The 11524-nt window shown below is 47.6% G+C and overlaps 1 long non-coding RNA gene across 2 annotated transcripts; it reads left to right on the top strand.

Annotated features, from left to right (window-relative positions):
- Positions 1–2320: 2320 nt before the first annotated feature.
- LOC145719479 (uncharacterized) lies at positions 2321–9434 on the top strand. Of its 2 annotated transcripts, XR_014142408.1 has the most exons (5): positions 2321–2414; positions 4329–4383; positions 4546–4630; positions 5941–5998; positions 9329–9434. It is a non-coding gene; the product is annotated as an uncharacterized LOC145719479 (long non-coding RNA). The 2 variants fall into 2 exon arrangements; XR_014142407.1 differs by having other exon boundaries at positions 4546–5998.
- Positions 9435–11524: the final 2090 nt, after the last annotated feature.

The raw sequence follows: 11524 nt of genomic DNA, 5'->3' as shown, positions 1-11524 counted from the left end.
TAGCTTTTGGAGATGTATCTTGAAAGAAGTTGCTGTGGGCGATGTCAAAGAGGTTACTGCCTATGTTCTCCTCTAGGATTTTGATGGATTCCTGTCTCACATTGAGATCTTTCATCCATTTTGAGTTTATCTTTATGTATGGTGTTAGAGAATGGTCTAGTTTCATTATTTTGCATGTGGCTGTCCAATTTTCCCAGCATCATTTATTGAAGAGACTCTCTTTTTTCCATTGCATATTTTTTCCTGCTTTGTCAAAGGTTATTTGACCATAGAGTTGAGGGTCCATATCTGGGTTCTCTCTTCTGTTCCATTGGTCGGTATGTCTGTTTTTGTGCCAGTACCATGCTGTCTTGGTGATCACAGCTTTGTAATATAGCTTGAAATTGGGCAACGTGATGCCCCCAGCTTTGTTTTCCTTTTTCAACATTTCCTTGGCAATTCGAGGTCTTTTCTGATTCCATACAAATTTTAGGATTGTTTGTTCCAGCACTTTGAAAAATGTCATTGGAATTTTGATCGGGATGGCATTGAAGGTATAGATTGCTCTGGGTAGCATAGATATTTTAGCAATGTTTATTCTTTTTTTTTTTTTTAAATATTTTATTTATTTATTTGAAAAAGAGAGAGTGTGTGTGTTCAAGCAAGAGAGAGAGAGAACACCAGCCATGGGAGGGGCAGAGAAGCAGACTCCCCGCTGAGCAGGGAGCCCAATGCGGGACTCAGTCCCAGGACCCTGGGATCATGACCTGAGCTGCAGGCAGACACTTAACTGAGCTATTCAGGTGCCCCAAGGGCCTCAGGCACCCTTGAAAATCATTTTTAAAAAAGATTTTATTTATTTGACAGAACTAGAAAGCAGGAGAGCACCCACAGTGGAAGCGGCTCTTTTCTTTGTTGTAGGTCTATTCAGATTGTTTTTTTTCTTGGGTCAGTTTCAGTAGTTTGTGTCTTTTTAGGAATCTGTCATTTCATGTCAACTATCCACTTTGTGAGTGTACAATTGCCCATAATATTCCTCTATAATCTTTCTTATTTCTGTAAAGTGAATAGTAATGTCCTCTCATTTCTGATTCTATCCAGTATTTTGAATCTTCTCTCTTTTCCTCTTGGTTAAACTAGGTAAAGATTTGTCCTTTTCATTGATTTTTTTTTTTCTAAGACCCAGGTTTGGCTTTTGTTGATTTTTCTCCATTGTTTTACTTTCTCTATTTTATTAGTTTTCACTCTAGTCTTTATCATTTCTTGGAGGAGCCAAGCAGCAACAATCCAGGCTGTGTCTGGGAACAGTAACTGCAGAGGAGGAGAAAAGTTGTGGGGGTGAGCTGGGCACCGCAACACAGAGGCTCCGGGCCCCCGTCTGTTCCTGCCAACCCTCTCGTTGCTCAACCCGAGGCACCTGATTTGCTTGTCTGTCTCTTGTCTGTCTCACGAGCTAGAATGTGAGCTCCAAAGAGCAGGGACCTTACCTGTCTTGTTACTGCCTTACCCGCCTGCTTGAGGAGAGCTCACAGGATGCGGAGGATGAAAGTTCTGATTTCACACAAAGGAAATATTTTGATGGGAGTGGGAAGGCAAGCTGGTGGTTTGAGTTTAAGTTTTACTTGTATACAAGTTATTTTTAAAAGTTTTGCATTTTGAGATTCTGGATTACAGTAGCTAAATTTCAAGGGAAAGTTTGGCAGGTAATGAGTTTGTTTTTTTTTTTTTAAAGATTTTTATTTATTTATTTGACAGAGAGAGAGTACAAGTAGGCAGAGAGGCAGGCAGAGGGAGAGGGAGAAGCAGGCTCCCCACTGAGCAGGGAGCCCGATGCAGGACTCGATCCCAGGACCCTGGGATCATGACCTGAGCTGAAGGCAGCCGCCCAACCGACTGAGCCACCCAGGTGCCCCAGGTAATGAGTTTTTATAGGAGACAACAGTGGGAGTCGAGGGGCTTGGGGCCCCTTAGTGATTGTGGGGCCATGTCCTGGGGCCTCTTTGTTTTCTTAGGTACAAAAAGGAACATTGTAGGGCGCCTGGGTGGCTCAGTTGGTTAAGCGACTGCCTTCGGCTCAGGTCATGATCCTGGAGTCCCTGGATTGAGTCCCGCATTGGGCTCCCTGCTCAGCAAGGAGCCTGCTTCTCCCTCTAACCCTCCCCCCGTCATGTACTCTCTCTCTCTCTCATTCTCGCTCTCTCAAATAAATAAATCTTTAAAAAAAAAAAACCTTTAAAAAAAAAAAAAGGAACATTATAGTGGATGGTCTGTAAGAGATTTTCGCAATCAGAAGCCTGGACTTTAGGATTCTGGAACAGCAGTGGCTGCGCTCACCTGGATTAACGTTTGTGCATTTCACGTTTGTAACAGGAGCAAGACCTGGTCGGGTGCCCAGTTTGTGTTGGAGCGGAGCAGCGTGTTGGTGTTTTTGCCAGGTGAGTGTCATACCTGTGACCTGGAATTACAATGTCCTGGATGGAGGCTGTGTTTGCATCTAGCCCATGTTGTGAGAAGTGGTACTCGCTGTGTCAGTTTAGTCGTTTTTTGGACCCCGAGAACCTGAACAAGTGTGATTTGCAGTTTGATCTCTTACTGTAACCTGAGTATTGCTAAAGTGATTGATCACGAAGAGTTTAATTTTTTGAAGGCAGTCTTACCCCTTCAGAATTTTCAGTAAAATAATTGGCTCTGTTAAATTTGCTCTTTCATGTAGCTGGTTATAAATGTGAGGTAATGGCCACCAGCATACACTGAGAGCTCTCTCGGTGACAGTGTTGTTCCTGTGACCCTGCAAGGGTCCTCGGGAGGGGCCTGGCATCCCTTTCTTAGTATTTGGGAAAATTGGCCCTTCAGATATCTGAAAAGATTAATTTATGTTAAATTGTACTTTTTCAAAATAATGTTTTTGATTTTTTTAATCAAATGGTATTGTTTAGTGAAATATTATGACAATAATATATTTTTTTGTTGTCGGAAGGTAATATAGAGGGCGTATGAATGTTTGTGCTGGTAGATTTGGAGAACAAAAAGCCTGAATAAAAGTAACTTATACTTAATTTTGGGGTGTAGCATTTGAGTGTACAACTTTGATCATGTTTTGCTTAGGCTCCTTTGGATTAGTTTTGTACCCAGGAAACGCCATTAGCTGGCAGTGGGGTGGAGCTGTATTTACCCCAATAAATATTTGTCAAAGACTGCTGTGCACATAACAGCATATTAAGAAAATGACCAGAGCAGAGCCACAGTGGTTTGAGCTTAAGAATACCTAAAAGCGAGGTGAATACCTTTTAAGTGCTAAACATTTTCTGCAGAAAATATTAACAAATGATATTTTACAGCTTATTTTGTTGTCTTTCTGTTCTGTGTTTATGTGAATGCAGGTTTGATATATATTTATTTCATTTTGATCTTTTGGGAATGGTTCTGTGCTAGTTTTGTAGGGCTGCTGTGCTAAGGGGCTAAGCTGTACATCTTCAAACCACAGATTTATTCTCTCACTGTTCTGGAGACCAGGAGTCCAAAATCAAGGTGTTGGTAGGGCCCTGCTTCCTCTGGGGCTCTGGGTAGAGTCCTCCCTTGCCTCTGCCAGCTTCTGGCGGCCACCTTCCATCCATTCTTGGCGTCCCTCCTGTCTCTGCCCCCCTTGTTAACATGGCATGCATGCCCTCTGTCTGTCCCTCTCCCTCCCCCTGAAGGGAACACCATTTGTATTGGAGTAAGGGCCTGTCTCCTCCAGTATGATCTCACCTTAGCTCATTATGTCTGCAGTGATACTCTTTGCAAATAAAATCATGTTCTCAGGTACTGGGGCTAGGACTTGAACATCTCTTTGGGGGGGGACACAGTTCAACCCATTATAGGGTTGATACTTCAGGGTGACGGAAAAGCACGTGAAAGTTTTACCTATCCATAGACATTTCTTAAACCTAATGAAAATAATTTAGCATATCTCTGTGACCAAGACTTTTTAAAACTATTTTTTTTTTTTGGTTGTGAAATGTTGGATGTTCATCGTAGGAAATTTGGAAAAGTCAGTGGGAAATAAAAATGTAAAATTGTTCACATGGCCACACTTGCAGGCAGTCACTGTTGTTAAAAGGAAAAGACTGGAAGAATATGGATTTTTCCCCATATTTTTGAGTTACTAGTGGTCAGTGTCATTGTACATTTTTATTTGTAATTATGATGTAATTGGACAAAGAGGATAACAAAGTCAAATAAAATGAATTGGTAGGGCCTTTTTTGAAAAAGATGTCATTTTAATTTAAAGTTTTGTTGTTGTTGTTGTTTGTTTGTTTTAGTAATAAATACATCTTTTCTCCTCCTCTCTACTTCTTTTTCTTCCCCAGGTCTGGGTGAAATAAACTATATGCACGAACTTCTCACAAACATGGTTCACAAAAGGTGTGTTTCAAATGATGCAGCTTTGTTTTTACTGATATACTATTATACTGTTTCTGCCTTAAATAATTCTGATCACCTCCGTCGTGAACAGTTAGTCTTTTTGTGTGTTCTCACATACATCTACTCTTTATGGACATTTTATTTCATTAATCTGTTCCCTAGGTTACAGGTTTATCCACTACATTCAAGTGTGACTCTAGAAGAACAGAATAATGTGTTTTTAAGTCCAGTTCCTGGGTACAGAAAGGTAGGAACCTGGGAGGCAAGTTGCAACCACTTCAGGTACATTTTTCTTAGAGACTCTACCAGCGGAGAATGCTCATATTCCAGCTTACTTGTATCCTATATTCTTAGCTAGTGTTTACTCCCTGAGCAAATAATTGCCGGATGAGCCAGGTACGTTGTTTAATTTTGTCTTTTATTTTGTACGTCAGTTGCTAACATCTTTAAATTTCCTCAGCTTCTGGGCATTGTTGCTAGTGGATTTTGATGTCTTTTACTTGTTGGCATTTCTCAAACTGTGGGACTGTTCTGGCATCCACAGAACTGCTCTGGCAACTTTGTTTAGAACCCACATTCTCAGTCCTGTTTAAAGAGGATTTCTTTACTCTCGGGTTATGTGTGGACCATGGGAGTGTCTTAGCACAACCCTTCTCGAGCTGCCTGAGATGGTCAGGAACGTTGCATGCACGATTCAGCCCCCTTGCTTCCAGTACAGATGTTCTGACTCTAGGGTAGCCGGGACCTTGCATGGTGTCCCAGTGCAGTCACTTCGTCTGTGTTAGCTTGGTTGTGCTTTTTTTGCCTCGGGGTGGTCCCCGCACCCCTGAAGTCCCATGTCTGAGGTCTGGGGTGGCTGTCTTTGCCTGGCTCCTTGCCTTTTGTTGTAAATCACCTGCTGTGTTGGCGGGCTCTGTGTGTGAGGGATGACACCAGGAAGAGGGGTAGCAGTTAAGACCATGCATGTGGACCTGGACAGAGAGATGGCGTGGCTCCCTGTCACCTGTCGTTGTGTGGCTTTGAGCAGATCACTTCTCTGAGACTTTGATTGTTGGAATGCAGACGGTTAGGAAGGTGAGCTGTAGGAGTGTGTGTCTGGACTAACATTACGGTAGTGGCACGGTGCCTGGCGCAGTGCCTGGGTGCGAGCAGTGCAAGGAAATAGGTACTATTTGCTGACACTCCGTTCATGCCAGCAACAATTCTAAGCACTTTACCCTTGTTAACTCCTGTGATCTTGAGAACAACCCTGCTGGGGCGGGCATCGTCATTATTATGTGCATGGTGTGTATGAGAACCATGAGGTAAGTAGCTGGCCCAACGCCCCACCCTGGTGTAGGGCAGAGCTGGGGAGCCCACCCTGCACCAAGTCCCCCCACCCTCCTCCTGGACCCTTGAGCAGTTGTATCTTGTAGAAAATAGGAAAACTGTTAATTTTAAAATTTGAGTCCAGTATTTATATTAAAAAGCTTTTAAATAATTTTTGAGTTTGAGTTTTTTTGTTTTTTTTTTTTACACAGTAAGAATGTCAGATGCTTTGTTTTTGATGTTTGCTAGATTATCCTGTCCACCAACATCGCAGAGAGCTCCGTCACTGTTCCAGATGTCAAATACGGTAAGACGGCTCTCTGTTTTCCCTACAACATAAACTGTAGTATTTGTAGGCCTATCTGCCCCCCAGAAATTCGTCTTTCTCCTCCTCCCCATCTCTTCCACTGTTTGGAAGAGAGAATTTAGAAAAGTAGGCTCATACAGTTTCTCTGTACTTCTAGTTCACCTGTCGTTCCTCCTTTGGGGGCATTTTGAGGCCCTTGTGGACAGGAGGGCCTGGGGCTGTCACAGGTGCAGTTCTGCGGCTGGAGGGAGGGGGTGTGGGCAGGAGCTTGGCTGGTCTCTGTCACTCAGGGTAGCTTAGTGGGGTACCATGTCACCTCAGAGGGAAGCTACTCATAATTTGGTATTCTCTGTATATGTCCTTGATTACTTTGCTTTCTAAGCTCATTGATGCATGTTTTGAAGCCTCACAGTGCCAGACACTGTTCTCGATGCTGGGGGAACAGTGATGAATAAGCCAAAGCCCTGTCTTATGGTGGCTGTGCTCTGTGTTCTGGTGGGAGAGACAGACAATTAGCAGGCAAAAATAGGTATCATTTCAGGGAGGGTTCAATGCTGTGTAGGAAGGTACATCAGACAGAGGGTTACAGTTATTGGGAAAAACGATCTTTTAGACAGGGTGATATGGGAACACCTCGCTAAAGAAGTGGTATTTGAACAACACTTGAATTGAGTGAGGAATGAGCCATGGGAAGATGTGGTTCGGGCTTAGGGAACGGGTTTGAGGAGAAGGAAGGGGACAGTGTGGCTGGACAGATAAACACGTAAACTTGGGGAATGACAGTGTCTTGTCTCTGTGCCAGGGATGATTCTAGGTGCTGGAGGAATAGTAAAGAGGCAGGAGTCTTTGTTATCACATACCTTCAGGGTGGGTAATTGAAAGACAAATAGAGACATGTAGTATGTGAAATGATGGTGTGTATAAGAGGAAGAAGTGGAGGGGCCGGGGAGTAGTGGGGAAGGGCAGCTGATGGAGTGGCCGGGGGGAAGGGGTGGAGGCTTTGGGAAGAGTGTTTGTAGGAGCAGCAGAGTGTGCAAAATCTGTAAAGCAAGTGCAGGGAACAGCAGGGAGGCCGGGGAGCTGCCCTAGGTGAACGGGAAGGAAGTGGTTGGAGGGAGAGGTCAGGGAGGTAAAGGGGTGGGGTACCAGGTCATTCAAGGCCTTCTAGGGCATGTGAAGACTTCGGGTTTTGCTGGTGAGAGAGAGTTTTGAGAGTAGGGATGAAGGGGTGACATTGCCTACAGTTCATTCAGGGACAGACTACAGTGGGGCAGAGGGGAGTGGGGGGCTGAGTGAGCAGGGTACGACTAGTGTGGTTTGCAGTGGGATTTGTTGGGAGGGACATAAGGAGCAGCCAGTTCTGGAGAGGTGTGCTGGGCGATCTGATGCGGGCTGTGGGAGACACAGAGCGGTAAGGTGGGGACAGCTGCTGCATGTCCAGGAACAGTTGGCTGTGTAGCCTGGAGACCAGAGGGCCGTGGGTGACCGCGCTCCCCAGTGGGTGCACATGGGGAAGGCATCTGGTATTTAAAGGTGGGCAGTAATGAGGAGCTTCAGAGGGGTAGCCAGCAAAGTCCTAGAAACCAAATCGGAAAGTGTTTTGAGGAAGATGGTTGGACGAGCATGTCATGCTGATGATTGGTTAAGTTTGAAGAAGACTAGAAATTGGCTATGGATTTAGCAACATGGACGTCATTGTTGACCTTGACCGAAGCAGTTTTGCTGGAGGTGACAGAGGGATGGGAGGAGAGAGGCATTGGAGGCAGTAAAGTCAGCACTCCTGAGGCATTCTGCAGAGAAATAGGGCCGTAGCTGAAGGGCAGCTGGAGCCAAGAGAACACATTTCTAGTAGCAGTGGGACAGCCAGCAGCACTTTCCCTGGGGGACGGGAAACGTACAGAGGACGATGCAGGAGAGAGGGCCTGGTTGCTGTGGCCTCATCCTTGTGAAGGGCAGAGGGGATGCGACAGGGCATCGCGTGGGTGCTCGGCCTCTGTGAGCATGAGGGCAGTTTAACTTTGCTCACAGGGAAAGCCTGGAGTGTGAGGACGGGTGCCCGAGGGAGCTCACGAGGCCCTCTACCGCCTCTGCTTTCCCCTGGTGAGCCAGAAGCTCGGCCCTTAGTCCGCAGTGAGATCGGGGGAGCCATAGAGGTTTGAGAGGACCCTAAAGAGTCCGGGAGGGGGATTGATGGACCAGGGGCCGTGTTCCCTAAGGGCCCCGTGAGCCTCGTGGCCAGGAATAGAAAGGGGGCAGTCCATCTGCTGGCCTGATGGGATTGTCCTTCTGTGGCTCCAGGGGACTGCACAGGGGGAGGTGGGGAGTGGCAGTCTGCGCAGGCTGCGGTTGGTCAGACCAGCAGGTCAGCATGGGAGGGCGCAGAGTTCAGAATACCTTCAGGGAGTGGAGCTGAGGTTTGGTCAGCAGGGAGGGGAGGACAGGAGGCAGCAGATGGAGGGACAGCTAACAGGTCATAAGATGGACAGATCGCAGGGCCATCCGCAGGGAGTAAGGATTGCTGGGTAGGCCTGGAGGCAGGAAGAGGAAGGATAATTCTGGTTGGGAGGGGGCACTTGCTGTCACTATAACCCCCGTGTCAGGTGCGGCCCTGGGTAGGAGCTGCTGGAGGGTGGAGGACAGGATGATGGGAGGGAGTTCATGCACCTGGGAGCCCGGGTGCCTCTGGCATTGTTTGCTGGGCATGGAAATCACCAGAAATTCTGGTGGGAGAGGTGTTGGAGGGTGTGAGGACTGGGGAGCCAGGAAGGAGGGGGGGCTGGTGAAGTGAAGGAGGCAGAGGTTTTCCGGGAGGGCAGTGGCAGGGAGGGGTGGGGGAGGATACGTGCTGCTCCTTCAGGCTCAGCGTGTGAGGGGGCGGGGAGAAGACAGCACCCTGCCTGCCAGCCTGGCCCCTTTCTACAGTCAGGACAGAGAGGATCTGTCCACAGGGGACTTGGAGGGACTTCTGTCAGTTGGGTCTCACAGATGAGGACACTGAAGCCCCGAGAAGCTGAGCAGCTTGCCCTCCACCCCGGATTTGAGCCCCCGCAGTCCAGCACTGCTGTCGTGTGTCCCTCTGACCATGCTCTTGTGGGTGCAGTCCAGACGGGCTCTTCCTGTGGCATGTTGGGTCCACAGGGCTTTCCTAGTCCTTAGAAGAAAGAATGTGCACCTGGGCAGTAAGGAGTGGCCCGTGCATTTCCAGAGGCTTCTGTATGTGCACTGATTCTAAAGACTGCTGTATCATACTGTTTTATCACTATGCATTGTGATTATTACACAGTTATTCCTTGTTAGCATTGTGTTTACATTCCTTTTTTTAAATGACAGTTATAGATTTTTGTTTGACTAGAATTCTGGTTTGTGATGAAGATACGAATTATCAGAGTCTGCGATTGAGTTGGGCCTCTAAAACCAGTTGTAATCAGAGAAAAGGTAAGGCACTGTTCCAGCACAGCAGTGAATTGGTGGCACATTCAAGTGTCTTAAATTTTGGCTTTTGTATTTTTACTCTTATGCTGATACTTTCTTTACTGGAACCAGTTCTAAGTTTTAAGCAACAATAACTTACATCATCGGACTCTTCCTTTTAAATCTGTGGTTCTCCTCTCATCCATAGAATTAGGTGACAATTTTTGTACGTAACAGACAAGCATCTGCTCATCTCAACACTGCCTTTTTTTTTTTTTTGGCAGTGAGTTCAAAAAGTGTCTGTGGAATGGTTATGGAGACCCAGTGAATTTTTGATAGTTTTTAAGTCATTTCTGGTAATCCTTCCTCTGACTTCTCTCCAAGTTCTGATCCTTCTAGAAAGGGGCATTTTTCCTAACCTGGTGTCACGGGTTCAGCACCTGCTGCGATGTGCGCGTGCTGTGTCACTGGGGGGTTGAGGGTCCGGCGGCGCCTGTCGAGGATGGGAGGCTTTGACCCCAGTGGAGCTGCAGCTGTGACGTACTTGGGCAGGTTGCTGCTGTCACCTGTGGGGCTCGGGCCCCAGGGGACAGAGTTCTTGGCATGGCCCGAGAGGTGGCCTGTGTTTTATTCGAGGACTTTGTGGGAGGATGGGGGAAGGGCCATCCCAAAACACCTGCTGGGCAGTAAAGCTGCTGCGTCACAAATAGAGTCGAGGAACGTTCTTTGAGTGCCGGGCATGATTCTGAGAGTTTGATGGGAACTGTGCCCACCCTGCGAGCTAGGGCATGGTTAACACCCTCACTCACTTAGGTCCGTGTCCTAAACACGCGTCTCTGCTGCCTCCCCTGGGACGGCTTGCCCGGAGCTGGAGCGAGACCGAATGATGGAGCGGCCACTCCAGTCTGGGCAGAAGCAGCTTCTCACTGGGCATGGTGGGAAAAACCCGATGTGGAGTTACGTCCCTCCCCACCCGGAACTGTACCCCAAACAAAAACCCATGCTCAGAAAAAATGACTAGAAATAAATACACAAAAATGTCAAAGTGATTATCTTTGGGTGGAAGTCTTGGGATTATAGGAGTTTTAGCTTTTGTCTATTTTTCTGTATGTTCAGAATTTCTGTGATAAAAATTTTTTCTCCTACAAGAAGTTGCAGAAATAGTCACAGAGTCCCTTGAACGCTTGCCCCAGCGTCTCGCAGCTTGTTATCAGGGAGCTCTCCCAGCCGGAGTCAGGCGGTTGATGTCGGTACAAGGCTCACGTGGACGCGCGCTCCGGTGTGTGTTCTGTGCACTTGGACCAAGTCGCGTGTAGACCGTGTCAGCACCACCGTCAGAACACAGCCGTGTTCCGCTGCCTGGAAGGAAAGGCCCGGGGCCGCCTCTTGTGGTCACATCCCCGCTGCTCTCTGCCAACCGCGGTCTCTCGTTCATTGTCTTGTCGTGGCCAGGCCGCTGTACCCAGGGAGTCAGGTGGCAGGTAGCTTTTGAGATGGGCTTGCTTTGCTCACCATAACCTCCTGAAGACCCACCCAGTTGCTGCACGTATCAGGAGTCCCTCTTGCTGCTGGATCTCATCGTGCCGTTCACCCGTGGGAGGACATTGGAGTGTCTCTGGTTCTGGGCGATTACAGATGAGGCTGCTGTGGGTGGGGAGGTGCAGGCTTTGCGTGGACATCAGTTCTCACTTCTCTGGGGTAAAAGCCCAGGAGTGCAATTACTGGGGGACACGGGGCACACGTGAGTTTTATGACAAACTGCCGCACCTTGTGGCCGTGGCTGCCACGCCATTTCCCATTCCCACCCGCCGTGTGCATGATGGCGTGCTCCACAGTGTGCTCCCGTCGTGGCCAGCCTGCCGTGGGAGCGCTGTTTGTGGCTGTGGCCATTCTGGTTTTTTAAGTTTTTTTTTGACTTTTTTTTTTTTTTAAGATTTTATTTATTTATTTGAGAGAGAGAGAATGAGAGACAGAGAGCATGAGAGGGAGGAGGGTCAGAGGGAGAAGCAGACTCCCTGCTGAGCAGGGAGCCCGATGCGGGACTCGATCCAGGGACTCCAGGATCATGACCTGAGCCGAAGGCAGTCGCTTAACCAACTGAGCCACCCAGGCGCC

This window comes from Leptonychotes weddellii, unplaced genomic scaffold, assembly GCF_054177405.1.
Source record: "Leptonychotes weddellii isolate Sample4059 unplaced genomic scaffold, ASM5417740v2 HiC_scaffold_4724, whole genome shotgun sequence".
Lineage (NCBI taxonomy): Eukaryota > Metazoa > Chordata > Mammalia > Carnivora > Phocidae > Leptonychotes > Leptonychotes weddellii.
The sequence above is the reverse complement of the archived record's forward strand: the minus strand, read 5'-3'. Positions and strand labels throughout refer to the sequence as shown.